This window comes from Tachysurus vachellii, chromosome 9 (genome assembly GCF_030014155.1).
Source record: "Tachysurus vachellii isolate PV-2020 chromosome 9, HZAU_Pvac_v1, whole genome shotgun sequence".
NCBI lineage: Eukaryota > Metazoa > Chordata > Actinopteri > Siluriformes > Bagridae > Tachysurus > Tachysurus vachellii.
In genome coordinates this window covers 3,396,886-3,412,561 of record NC_083468.1, presented here as the reverse complement: position 1 = coordinate 3,412,561, position 15,676 = coordinate 3,396,886, and positions in this window count along the sequence as shown.

Here is a 15,676-nt window from a genome sequence, read left to right as displayed (position 1 = left end):
GTACATTTACAGCATTAATCAGACACGCTTTTCCTTCATGCTAGTTCAGTACAACAGGCACTAAGAATACCACTGAGAACCTTTAGTGAGGACGAATTGTTTTACATTATTGTTTATTGTAACGTCTTACGCTGCACTTCTCCTCCTTCACTAGCAGAGTGAAACACGAGTTTTAGCACTTTTTTATATGTATTTCCTTGTTTGCTTTCTGTGTATGAACAAAGTTTTCACCTTTTCTCATGTTTTAGACTTGCATTCAGTGTTGTAATGTAACGGAGTGCAAATACTTTGTTACTGTACTTAAGTTGAAATTTCACGTATCTGTACTTTACTTAAGGGGGCACGGTGGCTTAGTGGTTAGCACGTTCGCCTCACACCTCCAGGGTTGGGGTTCGATTAACGCCTCCGCCTTGTGTATGTGGAGTTTGCATGTTCTCCCCGTGGCTCGGGGGTTTCCTCCGGGTACTCCGGTTTCCTCCCCCGGTCCAAAGACATGCATGGTAGGTTGATTGGCATCTCTGGAAAATTGTACCTAGTGTGTGATTGCGTGAGTGAATGAGAGTGTGTGTGTGCCCTGCGATGGGTTGGCGCTCCGTCCAGGGTGTATCCTGCCTTGACGCCTGAGGTAGTTTGGATAAGATGAATGAATGTACTTTACTTAGCTATTTAAATTTGTCAACTTTCACTTTTACTCCACTAGATAAAATATATACTTTTACTTTTTATATTTCCACTAAGCGTCTTCATTACTCGTTACTACAAACTAAAATCAGAAGAAATGTGTGCGACTGCAATAAGGGAGGCAAATCACTGCTCCTAGATTGCATTACGCAGCTCTGCACGCTCTATTTCAGCGTAATGTTGCCAAAGGAGGAGGAAGCACAACTGAAACCGCCATGGAAGCACCTACCGACCTCAGGTTATCGTAGACGACCACCCCGACAATAGTGGTGAACAGGGTGAAGAAGATAACGTTATACTGTACACCCGTGCCGTATTTGCAAGAAATGTTTCTGTAAATTGGAATGAAAGATTCTTCCTACCGGATGAAGTGCCTCTTATGCCTACCGAAAATCACTGAAATTTGACTTTTTACTTTTACTTCAAATACTTAAGTACATTAAATATCAGAAAATTACATTTGATACTTAAGTACAGTATCTTTTTAAGACTTTTACTTAATATTTTTAATAATATTCTAAAAGGTAACTTTCACTTCTACCAAAGTCTTTTTCTACTACGATACTTGTGCTTTTACTCAAGTATTGCTTTCTAGTACTTTATACAATACTGATTCTATTAAATCTCTGCGCATGGATTCTACTTCCTTTGACCCGGCCTCATCGTTACAGTTACCAAAACTGCAGTCTAAAATGCAGTCACTGGGTCCGTCTCAATTTGTCACCTTCTACCACTTATCCGAACTACCTCGGGTCACGGGGAGCCTGTGCCTATCTCAGGCGTCATTGGGCATCAAGGCAGGATACACCCTGGACGGAGTGCCAACCCATCACAGGGCACACACACACACTCATTCACACACTACGGAATTTTCCAGAGATGCCAATCAACCTACCATGCATGTCTTTGGACCAGGGGAGGAAACCGGAGTACCCGGAGGAAACCCCCGAAGCACGGGGAGAACATGCAAACTCCATCGAACCCTGACCCTGGAGGTGTGAGGCGAACGTGCTAACCATTAAGCCACCGTGCCCCCTGTCTCAATTTGTATATAATATATATCAATATAAATCTTGTCCACATTAAAAATTTCTACAAGAAGTCAAGTATGATGCACTTATTCAACCGAAAAAACAAAGCATGGGATATTGGACACTTTATGCACTCAAAATTCACAGCTTTGATTACGTAACAAAAGAGGGGCGGGGCTACCTGGTGCCGATGCTGGACAATGGGAAAAATTTCAAGATGTCCAACAGCATTCTGGTGGATGAAACACCTTTGAAATGTCTTTAAATTTAGTTCATGTTGTGTGACTTATTTTTCAACATTAAGAACATTTTCGTGTAGGAGCGTCACGTCACGTCACATCGACTGGCATCAACACTTCTGCTTAGAATAAAAAGTTAGTGTTCAATTTTCAATGATACTATGACCCTTCTAACATTCATACACCAGACTGTACAGGACATAGTATATAGTGTAAGTGCATAGTGTTTAATATGTCATTTGGGACACAGCTAATGAGATATTATCGAGATATTATGATACAGCTAATGAGAACTTCATAACCTCATTTCTCCACAACTACAAAGATTAGAAATGAATCCCACTGGTTTGCATGTTTACATGAACAGAGTACTTTTACATCCTTTAGTTATAATCCCAGCTCAGTGAAATGCATGTAGCTGCATCGCAGTGAATTTTAACGGCAAATTTAGCTGAAATCAATGATGCATGTGTTCAGCCAGATTAAGAAGCCATCGATCTGCTGTAGTGCTTCAGCTACGTAATCCATTTTTTAACAGCCCCATGATTCACATCAGCTCTATTAGATTTCATGTTATATATCAGGCTATAATGAAACCCAAATCTCATCAAACCTTCAAAATACACGCACTTCTACAGTACATTCTACACAAACCTGCAGAACCTGAAACATGCTGCCGTCCCTCATCTATTGTGGAATATGTTTCACAAAAGTCTGATGTACTTTACAGTTGGCTATGTGGGTTATAGGTCTATAGAAGATGATATTGCGCGTCCATCTCGTACCGTACATGTCAGCTTACTCGTCATGGCATCTGTAGTGTGACACAAAGATAATCTGAATGTACATGACATCACAATAACCTCCTGGGTGTGTTTAGATCGGGCATGCTTTCTTTATGCTGAATGATGGATGACAATTTTCCTCAGCATGTCATCAGTTTCATCAACACACATTATTTTACAGGCAGCTAGAAGGCGGCTAGTTTTGGGCAAAACTATAGAACTATATTGATTTCAAGCAGGTATATTATGACCAAGCTGCTGCCAAGGGGTTCAAAAGTTTTAACAAGATGTCCCATGAAGGACATTGTCATCAAGTGTAGAAAATGGAGCATCACAGTGAAGTGACATTAACAAGAACAGGACATCTCTGCAACATTGATGAAAGGACAAGAAGATGACTTACTGTATCATGGAAGCTGCCAAGAGACCAACAGTCACATTAAAGGAGCTGCAGGATATCTGCCAAGTAATGACCTCTCTCTCTCTCTCAGCATGTGACACCAATCTCTCATGTTCTTCACATCTCTGGGCAATGGTGTAGGCTGGCAAAACAGAAGCTATTTCTCAGGTTAAAAAAATTAAAAGAAACATCACAGACCACATACGATCGTCACAGACCACATACGTGTTGTCCAAAAAGTGTTCTAGTCTAAGGTGAACAAGGTAAAATTTACAAAGATACATTTGGCACGAAAACTAGACAGCTTGAAACAAGGTGCTGAAGCATGGTGGTGACAGCATAATGCTATGGTGCTGCTTCTCTTCTACTACACTTGGGGGTCTAATCAGAATGAAGAGAATCATTGTTAGCTCCAAATCTATTTTGGTATAAAATTATTACATCAAATTATACCCCTCTTCTAGACAGCTGGAAATTCATCTCATTACACATTTTGTCTTCTAGCATGACCAAAAGCATGAATCCAAGTCAGGAAAGGAATGGCTTCAGAAGGGTATCAGTGTTTTGCAACGGACTAAAGAAAGGAGAGATTGCAGTCTGATAGATCAGGAGTATTTTTCTCAAGGAAAAGTGGAATAAAATTACCAGTCAATATGGTAGACTCATGGGACATGTTGTAGTCTAGTGGTTAAGGTGTTGGACTACCAATTGGAAGGTTGTGAGCTCAAATCCCAGGTCCACCAAGCTGCCACTGCTGGGCCCCTTAGAAAGGCCCTTAACCCTCAGTTGCTTAGATGTATAAAAATGAGATTAAATATAGATCACTCTGCAGAAGGGTGTCTGTCAAATGCTATGAATGAATGGTAAACACACTGAGTGACGGATTACAAGAAAAATGTGCCTAAATAATTCAAATGGTGTAAAATTGAGTGGTGGATGTATTACAGGTGAAAAAAGATTTAGTTTGACTGCCTCAACCCAGACCCCGCTCCAAGATACACGTCAGAAAGAGCTTGTTCCACAAAAAGCCTTAAGTATCACAGAGGAACATATTAGAACGTAAATGAATAACCTTAATCATGTGATTAAAATAAACAATAATATCACCCAAACAATTACGTGATAATAACTGTAACAATACCAAGCCAATGTGTACATGACCAAGATGACTATTTTAAAAGCATCCAACTAGGCAGTAGTACAGTATCACCCGAATATTTGGGAGATACTAAGTTCTAACACTTAATTTACATTTAAAGCAAAACCCCATTTAAACTAAAGAGGAAAAACAGAATACAATGTGCAGGAAAGTTTCCTCTGCATTGCAAGCTATTCATTTCAAACAGGGAAGAAAACGTCTGCGTCCCCTGATTCCTACAGAAGCCCATTGTTCCTGCACGTCCCTGATGACCGGCAAGTCCATATTATTCAACACCGGTCCCTAAAGCATTAATGCAGGACAGGAATGTATAAAAATAGACAATATAGCTAAAGATACAGAGACGACATGCAGGAAAGGAAAAGAAGATCTAATGTGATGTTAAAGAATTAACTACATCATACAGACGAGTTAGAGAAGGGATGTTGCTCTAGATGTTAATATGTCATTACATCATTTCTAAGTGATCAAGTGGGACAAGATCTAATGCCAGTTAAAGAACTGAAGTTTTAATAAGTGCCATACACTGTTAATAGCTTTGTGACTTTTAAATGTTAGAGGCTACTGAAATGTGTTTGACATCAGAATGTTTTCTGTAAATCTTCATGGCAATTTTTCCCTACAATTGAAATTAAATTACATGATGAAGAAGAAGAGGAAGAAAAAGATGAAGAAGAATCATCTAGATCTAAGTTATTACTTGGGTCAAATTTAAACTGTGTAATGAAATATACAGTACAAGTAAAGATTCATGTGTGAGTGTCATGTGTGACTGAAGAAAGTCGGGGTTTGCTGAGGATCAAATGAAAGAAAAATTCATCCATTACCATATTCATTTGACTATTTATCTTTAGTCATCTTCAGCATCTGATTCCAATCAGGGTTGTGATGAATTTCAGGCCGATCGTAGAAAATCTCAGATTAGGACATTACCTCTGGTCTGATGGTTGGCTTTGTTTATTAGGATAAACCTTCAAAAGGAGAAAACCATCCATTTTGCTGGCGTCAGCGTGGCTAATTTACCAAGTAATTTGCAGAAAAATTAAAAGAGCGAGTCGAGTTAGACTACAGCCATTAATTCTGCTGTTACAGTTGCTTAATGATGGGATGGTGAAAATAGATTAAGCAGAACCAGGTGCTATTTGCATGTTAAAAAGCAAATTGGTTTGTAATGCATGTTTAAACCGTTTTACTAGTTTACAACGTTCCTACAACACCTATCTATTAGAAGTGGAGTCTAATAGCTCTTGTGTTTCTTCTGGCATCACTGTACTGTTTTGTAGAGTGCTGTGGAAAGCTAAGGACAGGTTTAACAGGAGGATGTAAGGAGGGCATCGGTCTAATAAGCAGCTGAGCTCATGCGTAGCTTTGAGAGAGATGTAACTTAGCTTGTGCTGTTTGTAGCTTCTGTTTTTGCTCGTGCACCTTAAGGTTTTGACACGTTGTGTGATCTGAGCTGCTTTTCTACACGTTCTCCTCTGACTTCTCTCATCATTCGCTGAGCTGATGCTTTGTTTTTCACACCATTCTGTGTGAAAATGGGATTTTAGTCATTTCTGAAATACTCACACAAGCCCATCTACTGAGATCACTGAGATTTGATATGAACAACATGCGAAGACTTGAATCGGCATGACAGGATAACTGCATAAACAAGCGCTGAATTAAAACTATGTATATAGTTTAATGCTGAAATAATAAACAAATTTAAATTACATTGTTATTAAACCTATTTTGAAATACAGATTAATTTTTTTTTTATTTATTTACTTTATTATTTCATATAAGTTTCTGTTTATAGACCAGAACAAAACATTTGTTTATGGGAATTAAGATTAATTGCTAGTTCTGATAAGTTTAAAATTGCAAGACAAAAAGATTAGACGCCACTCCTACTTTTATATACATATTATATATATATATATATATATATATACATATATATAGTGTGTATATATAAGCATATTCACACACACACACACACAAACACACATAAATATAATAATGTATTTTGCATATCTCATGCTTGGTATAGCACGTGTTAAGAGACAGTAGTCACTGACGTCGTGTGCGCATGCGTGGCGGATTGACTCCTTAATCTTTAACGCATGCGCAGAACAGATCAAGTCGAGTCGTCACCATAAATACAAACATCAACAGGGTTAAATTTTTTACATTTTCAACAGGGTATTGTTAAATACCTGAGTGACAGCGCCATCTTGTGTCGGTCATCGGTGGTGGAAAAAAAAAATCACATTTCACTGTTTACACAAAATTACTACTGGATTTTTATGCTGTGATTTAAATAAATATACTGTGATTTTATCTGGACTGGCTTCACAGTCAAATAAGCATTTAGCATCAATTAATAACAATTAATCAATCAATGTATAGCAAATAAGACAAGAAGAGACATTACTCCACTGGAGAGATGGGAATTTTAAATCTTTATAATTAAGTGAATTTATTGAGTAAAAAACGACTCTTTGTCTTTTTTATGTAAATGTTCATCTAATACTTTTAATGTCATGTTAATAAATAACTTTAACAACACTAATAATTATAAATGTTTTATATCAAAACAGTTTAGAAATAATTTATATATTTAACAGGTTTGTAATTTTATCAGCTGTAAAGTCAATTAATTGTGTAAAATCAAATGATATATGGTTTTATTTTTTTAAGTTAAAAACACTTACATTAGAAATATAATGCTGCATAATTAAATTAGAATTATTTTTGGGTGCAAATAAAAAAGAAGAAGACTTTTAGCTGAATAACTTTTATACACAAGTGCCATCAATTCAATTCAATTCAATTCTAATTTATTTCTATATCGCTTTTTACAATGGAACGTCGTCTCAGAGCAGCTTTACAGAACATAAACATAAAACAAAAGGTTAATATAAAGAATAATATAAAGATTATTATACAAAAGTTCAAGATTAATATTAGACTTATATTTAAATGTGTTTGTATTTATCCCCAATAAGCAAGCCTGAGGTGACTGAGGTGAGGAAAAACTCCATTAGATGGAAGAGGAAGAAACCTTGAGAGGAACCAGACTCAAAAGTGAACCTCATCCTCATTTGGGTGACACTAGAGGGTGTGATTATAAACTGTTATTGTTAATAATGTCCTTTCTACAGTCAGATACAGTCTGATAATTGTGTATTGATGAGGATGTTGTTGTCCTCAAAGACCACATGGAGTGTAATTGGTGTGTACCGATGTTTACATAAGGGTTATATGACAAAGTAAAATCCATATGAATGCCAGAAATACATGTCTATTGGAAAGTGCTGTGTTTTGTGAAATCCTCACCACTGTGGTGTGATACCCGGTGTGTGGTTTTACATGTACACAACAGTCACAAAATAATTTACGACACAGCACTAGTTTGTTTAGGAAGGAAGGATAGACGGGAGATTCGTTTGATTCACTTTTTATTGCTGAATTACAGTACATTAGTGCACTACGTCAGAATTGAAAAAAGACTAAAATATCTCATACCATATGGAAGGTGGCCCCTGTAAAGTTTTTAAATAACGGACCATTTTCGTCTTTGATATTTCTAATATTAATTTAAAAAAATCTGAAATGAACAGAAAAGGACACAATATGCTACACAATATGCTACATAAAAGGGAGATTTGCTTTTTCCAGTAGATTGTGTTGAAAATAACTATAAATGTCCCCATAAGCAAGTGGAAACAATGAGTATATATTAAATCACTGAATGATAAAACAGTCACAATTGTCACATTAAGGAAACCCAGTGCAGTATTATGAATAACAAAACTATTTACTTGCAACAAAATTCAACGATTACAGACAGATTGTAATAGTAATCCTAACCATTCAGATTGCAGCAGGAGAAATAGAGATAGACGTAAAGTTTTTATCTGAGTGTAGCATGAGTCCCAGTCTTGACAAAGTCCCAGCAGGTCATGAAGACCCCAGAACCACAAATAAATTCCCTTTTCACATTCCAACCCAGGAAAGAAGTAATATGCAGCTCCCTTCTTCATGTGCCTTTAAAGCCCCATAACAGATTCCTCTGTGAGCTTCTCTGCAAACTTTCAAACACTCTAGACTAAAATATTGCTAGGGTACATCAACAAGTGCATTTCAATTTCAGAGAAACAACTTAAATGGAAAGTTCATTTAACCATTTGATTCCAGACATGTTCCCCCATCTCAAACAAATTCCCTCACCATGGTTCCATCTTTCCCTTGTCTATGGTGCCAGATTTCAGGTAAAACCATTTCAGGTAACAGGATAACTGTTACAACTGTGAGTTTCTCTCTTGACGCTTTCTCTTCTGATTCAGGCTACCAGTCATTCAAGAAATATTTTTTAATCACTTTTATTTCCTTTTCTTTCTCACACAAAAATCCTCCAGACATTTTTAAAGTGTCACTTTGCACAGTCCCCCGAAGCCTCTTTTTATACGTCCAAGATAATGTTATCAGTCGAGCTCAGTAGAGTAATCAGGTTCTGTTTGCTAATTCATCAGACTGTTTCAGTTCATCTAAAGTGTCTATTTTCTACCTTAGTATTCAGGATGGTTAGATTCCTGCACCTGAGCAGTGAAGCGAGCCTCGGGATAAACTACATGATAAGCCAGGGGCAAGATTTTATGAATTAAGTTTAATTTAAGGTTCAGTCATAAACTGGTAGGCGCTGTTTTTGTTTATTGTCTTTTGTGTATAGTCTTTAGTGTATTGTCTTGTATTGTTTGTTTGCACTGTCTTTTGTCCTGCACTGTCTTTTTGTCTTGTCCTGCACTGTTTGCACCAGGTTGCACAGATGCACTTTATGTGGTCCTTCGCTTTGTCTCTGTTTTATGTAGCACCCTGTGTTGCAATTTATTATTTGCACTAGTATTGATATTAAACAATGCTAAATATAAGGTTAAAATTTAGTGTTGCTTTAATGTTTATGATGGGTTTGTTGTTTACCTTTACAACATTTGTTTTAAAGAAACTACATTTCGTCGCTGTCGGGCGGAAACCTCGTATGTCCAAATTTGATCAATTTCATATTTTTTCACATATCGATGCTATTGGTCAGTCCCCACGTGGGTCTGTTATTTTTACAAGTTATTAACCAATCTAAAGTCTTGAAAATAGCTTGAGCGCAAATCTCATAACTCCATTGGACACTTCAACTGTCCACCTCTTCCTCACTCCGCGGGAGAGCTTCGTGGTATATTTCTCCTTAATAAGAGTTACAACGAATCAACACGTCTTCTGAGGTAAATGTCTTCAAAACACTGGGCTCAAAGAAAAAAAAATCTTGACCCCCGCTAGTTCTGGTGCTCGTCTGAGGACAGGAATTTAGCGCAAGACAATCCACTGTAACGCGGACTAAACCCTGTGTACTGCAGATAAGGTACGGCGTTTTTTTCATTTCCTGAAAAATAACGGTTTTGGAGATACGAGGATTCTGCCCGACAGCGACGATTTCCTATGAACATCAGCACGAGAGATGTTGGTGGGGAATGCTGGGTTTGGACGGCCACACACGCTATATTCTATTCTTTTCTCTGATTGCAAAACCTACACAGTTGTTTGTTCTCGTGCAATTTTGTTCAGTAAAAGCTCCTGAAAAGACAAGATGCCTCCCGTCTCTTTATTTTAACCCAAACTATTTCAACCTGATCCTGGAGAATCATTGTCTCATTTCACTGTTTACTGAAACAGCTATATATGACTGAAATGACAATAAAAGCTTCTTGAATTGACTTGAAACCATGGTTTAGCTGTGACTAGAGAGAGACCACTGCTATTACACCTTCCTCACAGTTCTACTTTCATTCAGTTTCTCTTAAGCCCTATTCGGACGGGATTAGTTTTACGTGGGGACGTGGGGGTAAAGTAATTATTACCAGAGCTTCTCTGTGATTTTAGTCCCGTCCGAATGTGCCATCTCTGTAATCATTACGGACAATGTCAGTAAAGATTACGGTGACTTTTACCTTCTGTAAAAAGGTACGGAAAAATGACCTCAGGTAATACTAATCCCGTCCGAATAGACCCGCTGTAAATATGTACAGTAAAATTCCGTCATTTCCTGTTTAAAAGTAGTTTTTGGCGCGTTTTGCAAGCATGGAGGCGCCATGTTGTCTGTTTGCGCACGTGATAACAGGAAGCAACGTCATACGCACATGACGACAAGGAGGTTACTGTGGTGAGTAAAGCGAGTTACCCCTCTCACTTCTGCTAGTTTTACTGAGATGTCTTGTCCCGTGCGAATTGGCCAATTAATATTACAGACGTCCTGAGGTAAAATTACTCCACATCCCCACGTAAAACTAATCCCGTCCGAATAGGGCTTTAGTCCTGACTCATAGGAATACTGTCACTACACCTTTTTGTTGCTAGTCACATGCCACCTTCTTCCCTCATTTGTTTTCTCTTGTGTCGTATCACACAGCATTCTCAATTTGCATGTACTGTGTTTTGCAAAGCAGATCTTACTGCCAGTGATTCTAAACCATATTTCTGTTGGTTTTCCTACCTTGTTTTCCTACTTTCCATCTGGCAAATCCTGTTTCTGGTCTTGAGTTCTTCACTCATTCATTCACTCATCTTCTACCGCTTATCCGAACTACCTTGGGTCACAGGGAGCCTGTGCCTATCTCAGGCGTCATCGAGCATCAAGGCAGGATACACCCTGGATGGAGTGCCAACCCATCGCAGGGCACACACACTCTCATTCACCCACGCAATCACACACTACGGACAATTTTTCCAGAGATGCCAATCAACCTACCATGCATGTCTTTGGACCGGGGGAGGAAACCGGAGTACCCGGAGGATATGAAATATGTTCAGGACATCTTTTGCTTTATGTTTTGTCAGGATATAAATTTTTTCTTCACCTGTAGCTGGAGCGAAGTCTGTAAAATACACTCTTTACTTCAGGCAAATGAGCAGGTATCCATAAGTGTGCTGCCTCTACAGTTTACATGTCCTGAGCTGTGAGAGCTGTCAAAATATGCTTGGTCCACTTTTGAAAAATTTTACTTCACTCTTGTTCAATTTGCATAAAATTTGCAAAAAAGTCAAGGACAATTTTGCATACCCAGGCTTCTGGGTTTTCCTTTCCATCTCAATAGTGTTGAGAATTCTCTAAAGATTATGTTTTTTGATTTTTGTCAAACTAATGTATTGATCTTTGTTATTTGGTATCCGATATGTTTGTCATGTAAATAAAGAGCTTTAAACATCTATATGCGGTACAATGAAATTCCTAGGCTGCAATTGGTGAGTGATTATTAGGTTTCTTATAAAATGAGGTCGTGTCCTGATTCTTGAAGCTTTAAACTTTGCTATAAATTTCCTTTTAATAAATAAGGAGCCATGTGATGTTTGTGCCTTCACTGCACTGCACTGCCATATTGACTCCAGCATTTAGAGGTAAAATAGTCATGAATGGATGAAACTCTTGAAACCTGGTTCACCTGTATAACTACATGCTACCTCAGATTTGGGAAAAAAAAATCTGCCCATTGTGTGAATTTTCAATGTTAAAACCTTGAATGGTTTTAAGTTATTTTAAAAAAGTCACTTTTCATGATGATTGTTTGGTAATAATGTTTTCTGTTTTATTGTAAGATGTAAATATGTAAAGAGAGACAGAGACAGACAAACAGACAGACGATAGATAGATAGATAGATAGATAGATAGATAGATAGATAGATAGATAGATAGATAGATAGATAGATAGATAGATAGTTTAATTAACTCCATTATATCATACCCAGCATTGATAATGCAAACAAATCCTCACCGTGAGCAATGGATTATAAGTGTTACAGCCCTAAGATCATACATTTTCTTCAACTGTTATATATTTTATACAGTTTCTAAGATTTCATTTAGTACAGTTCAGTATAACGCTATGATAAATAAATAAAGGATATTGCTAAGATACCAAAAGTGAAATTAAATACAGTTTTACATTCTCTATTATTAAATAAATAAATAAATAAATCCACCACCATAAAGATTTCTCTTTTCATTTAGTTTTGGTGATCATTTCAAAGCATAAATAAAGTTTAAGTGAAAACAAAAAGCCAAGTTACTGGATGTAGTGTTTTGTACCAGCCATTTATCTCATATCCTTCCTGAAGAATATTATCTGTTCAGAGAGAGAATGAGAACACATATGTCATACATGGATCTAATCTGACATTATTCGGTAAGATAGTCGAGATAGTTAAATCTTCATATAATATGCATAATGTCGTAAGGTGTTAAATCTGTCGTCTTACTTTCCATGAATCCTTGAAACTGTTCCTGAATCAGCTCCAACAGAGGAAATTGAGTTTCTCATTGCAGTCTCGGTTCTCCCAGACGTTTGTCTTGGTGTTGAACGCTCCACATTTGTAAGGTTGAGCTGGACATTCTGGCAAGGAAAGCAGCACTGTATTAGGCTGCCCTGTGTTCGCTGGTGTCCCTATAGGCTCTCCGTTCAGCCAGAACCATTTTCCATTCATGAAGCGCAGGCCGGTCCACACACGGTCTGTTTGGCCCAGCTCCATCTCCTTCATTGCCCCCAACACTTGTTCTTCAAAGGGCAAAGATGCCAAACTGGTGTAGTTGATGGTGCAGTGCTGAAGAGCCTCTTCCCACGTCTTAGCCTCATTCACCAAACTCAAATTTCTGTAACAGTAAAAAGGACGATTCTCTCCACAGGGACGATTATACAAGTATCCCTTATAAAGAACAGTGCAGTTGTTATCCTTTGGCAAAGGACCAACCAAAGGCCAATAATTCCACCAGTTTAACCAAGAAAGCGGTTGTCCATCAGACCATATCCAGATGTTGTTTGCTACATCCTGTCTGTACAGCCCAATCCAGCCTGCTATTTGTTGGTTTTCAACATCTTTAATATCCTGGTATTTCTCAACAGCATTGAGAGTAACCAGATCTTTGTAGTGGACTCTGCAATAACTTTGAGCCTGATACCAGTTGACTTTGATTTCATGGTAACTGTATTCCATTATTATACCTACAGACAGCTCACAGCTGGCCAGCAGGAAGAAAACGCCAACAAATAATTTCATCTCTGCTGTTTCATCTATGAAGTTTCTGAGCTCTGGAGATCTTTCCACCCGTCTGTGCTAACTCAGTGTCCAGCATTCACATTTTATGCAGACTCAGAAAATATGCAAAAACTAAATATACAAGACAGCACACACTGGAAGGGAGGGGAAGCACACACCTCAGAAATGTCAAATCAAATCAATGTCAAAAAACATGCTGGATAATACTTTTTGCTTTGTTCTGACTGATTTTGACTTTTGTAAACATTTAAAATAACAACTAGTAATAAAATAAGAACCATAACTAGTCTATACAGTATATTTTGATTTATTATTAAATTATACATATTATATACGTATTATACGTATTAAATACATCAGTGTGAACTATACAGTATATAATATACATAACAGTACTTCATACTATGCTACAGAAAGGACTTTATTTATACGTATTACCATATAAATAAATCAAATTTAATGCTATTAAATACTACATTCATTTTAAAGCTTATCTTTCATATAATAAAACATTTAACTACAAGGCTATTTTCCTGAGATTAATGCTTTTAAACAAGGTGGGTTTTTTTTTGTTGTTCTTGTTCTTGTTGGTATAAGCTGTTTTTTATTTGTAATGCAAATTATAAAGAGGAAGATCAGAATTTTTTGGCATTTGTAAATGATCAACAGGTATAAATTTAGTATAACATTTAGCATGTTTAGAGCTTACTTTTCCTAACATCATGGCTTTAATTAGGACCAAAGCACCAAGAGTGTGTGAAGGGCCCTATTGGATCAGTTGGGATTATTATATTGTATTTTTTCCACAAAAAAAAAAGTTTTTTAGCATTGTAGCGCATCAGGGACATGAAATACATTGAACCCAGGCGTCAGTCTTTGTCTCAATAGCACTTGATGGCCCAAATACATTGTAACACACATTCTATTAACTCCACATAACAGGATACATGCCAATTTAGATTTTGTGTATTTTGATGGTTTTCAAAGTTTTACATTATAGGGGATTCATCAGATTCCAACCAGATTTGGCCAACATGTGTTGCCCTGGTGAGAGTATCAGATAATATGTGATATGAGTGTGGCAGAAATCCATAATACAGTGTAATCATCACAGAATGTCATACTAGCATCAGAATATGAGGCTCACAGCAAACAATGATGTCAATATATATCCAGAATATTAAACAATGTTAATAAATGTTAATAAAGTATTTCATGAAGAAATACTTGAACTAGTACTTTCTCCCTTGTTTGTTGTATGTGAAAACTTTAAACAGTGATTTAGGCTCATGGTATCTTAAGTCTGTAACCTAGTGAACCACAGTTAATGACATGATAGAGACTTAAAAACACTTCTGTACATCACTCTTTATAAGGCAATCTGCCAAATGCTGTAAATGTAAATGTTTATGCAAATGTAATGAAATGTGGAGCAGCATTGCCATTGCCAGAGGCCATCAATTAACATGGAGTGCAAACAGGAAGTGTGGTATAATGTACATTGTGTTCATGTGTGAAGGGTGTAATAACATCCACATGCTAATCCTCTGGTGTTGTAACAGACACTGCTGCATCTTTGATGCTTGAGTCTTTCAACTGCTTCTATAATATTTTATTCCTATTTCTGGACTTACTGAGGATCTTGTGGGACTGACTATGTTCTTATTGGCCTCTGAGGGCAGGTCTGTTTGTTTTGTATACTAAATCAGGGCTAAGACTTTGTCTTTACATTTACATTTACAGCATTTGGCTGACTCCCTTATCCAGAGTGATGTACAGAAGTGCTAGAGTCTCTAGAGTGTCTTAAAGTCTTAGAAAGATAAATATTAGAATTTGCTTTTAAAAAGTGATCTGATTCTTGATGTGTTTTTTTTTTTTTAACACTTTGGCCATTTCTGAGGTCCTTTTTTTTTGACTCATGAAACTTTGCACAAACATCAGAAATGGTGTTTCTCAGGTTGGGGCAAATGTTTGCCTGCTATGGTCCAGGATCATTTCTTTAATTATATTATATTAATAATTATATTATATTATATTATATTATATTATATTATATTATATTATATTATATTATATTATATTATATTATATTATATTATATTATACAGGATTTTATATATTTCATATTTTGGGGCATTGAGATTCACTAAAATGTACCAAATGTGATTTAAATAAAATGAGTAAAACCAGACAAGTTTTGCAATCACAACCATTAACTCTGTCCCAACAAAGATGTTTGGGGACGAGGACAGAGAGACTAGATTGAGATGGTTTGGACATATACAGAGGAGGGAGATGGT